A 1823-nucleotide genomic window follows, 5' to 3' on the forward strand; every position below is an offset into this window, starting at 1 on the left:
TGTGCTTAGGAAATCACCTTCGCTAAATTCATTTTCACCTCTAGCAATTTTTGGTCAATTCACATGTGTTTCCCACACGTGGTCAATTCACCTCGCGGGAAAAAGTGTATATATATATAGTCCAGGGTGGCCTTGATCACACCGTGTAGCACAGGCTAGCCGCAAACTCACAGCCACCCTTCTGTGCCTCAGCCTTACCAAATGCTAGGACTACAGGTGTGCGCCACCACACCTGGACGTAGAAAAAATATATTGTTAAATTATTTATTTTGGGGGCCAGGCATGATGGCTCACACCTATAATCTCAGCACTCAGGAGGCTGAGGCAGGAGGATTGCTGTGAGTTGGAGGCCAGCCTGGGCTACATAGTGAGTTCAAAGCCAGCCTGAACTGCATAGCGAGACCCTCTCTCAAAAAGACAAAAAATAATAATAGTTAATAGGAGGTGTTGTAGTTTCATATTTTTAACAAACCAATTGAAACTATGGTTATTGGAATTTTTTATAGATTGGAATATTTCCAACTATTAAATGTGTAAAAACGAGCACTTTTACAGGTACCACTTACAGTTTTTGCAACCACAGAATGGTGGAAATACTCCTAGATAATGGTTTTCAAAATATTTTCTCCACAAAATGAGTTCCTTTAGCAAAACAGTTACTTTCTCACTTTGTTAATATGGTTCCCCCCCCCCGCTTTTTTTTTTTGAGACAGGGTGTCATTACATAGTTCAGGCTGGCCTCAAACTCTTGGTGATCCTCCTGCCTTAGCCTCCAGAGCACGGGGATTACAGGTATGTGCTGTGCCTGGCATGGTTGCCTTCTCTAACAGGACAAATTAGCCGGAGGTTAAGGCAAGGGCTGTTATTTTCATGTGTGCTTGCTTTATAATTTTATCTTCAGCCTGTGGTTTATGCACGAGAATCATCTGATAACCCTTAACCATACACAGATAAACTGCAATAAAAGAAACCTCTACAAGACTGTGAATGCCAATCACGGGGAGTGGTCAGGGCGCTGACCACAAGTGTGTTTTGTCTCCTGGCTCCTGCTCCCACCGCTGCTCCTGCTTCCTTTGCAGCGCTGGGGAGGGACACTGGGGCGGAGTGTGCGGCAGCTGAGTGTTCTACCCCTGAGCCACAAGCCAGGCCCTTGTTTGTTTTTTGTTGTACTATCACCCTGCTAAATGGCAGAAATGCTAAATATCTATATATGCTACATAGGCCAAATGAGGGCTCTTGTGCCCTAATAGTAAATGCTAATGAAGATTAAAAAAACATAAACATATACAGGAATTTCCAGATGTTCTTCCCTTACTTCCAAAGAGTCTTAGGCAGTCTGCCACACATTTCACCCCAGAAATGGCTGAGCTGATAACTCCAGGACTACTCAAAAAAGCAGATTTTGGTTCAGGCCTCAGAACCATCTTTCAAAAATTAAAGCTTTCAAACCTAGATAATGGTTTTCAAAATATTTTCTCCACAAAATGAGTTCCTTTAGCAAAACAGTTACTTTCTCACTTTGTTAATATGGTACCCCCCCCGCTTTTTTTTATTTTGAAAACCATTATCAGGCACAGTGGCACATGTCTGTAATCCCAGTGCTTAGGAGGCTGAGGCAGGAAGATCGCTGGGAGTTTGAGCATAGCCTGGGCTACATAGTGAGACCTTGGCTCAACAAAACAAACTCTTCGAAATGGCCAGCATCCCTAAATAAACGACCCCTAAACACTAGAAGCATGAAGCAGAAGTTAGATGGCTAGTTGGATAATTATTTGTGAGCTGTAGCAACAGGGGTAAATAATGGGTTGGTTTCAACTACTTCC

Source organism: Chinchilla lanigera, unplaced genomic scaffold (genome assembly GCF_000276665.1).
Source record: "Chinchilla lanigera isolate Chin_1 unplaced genomic scaffold, ChiLan1.0 scaffold00084, whole genome shotgun sequence".
NCBI classification, from domain to species: domain Eukaryota; kingdom Metazoa; phylum Chordata; class Mammalia; order Rodentia; family Chinchillidae; genus Chinchilla; species Chinchilla lanigera.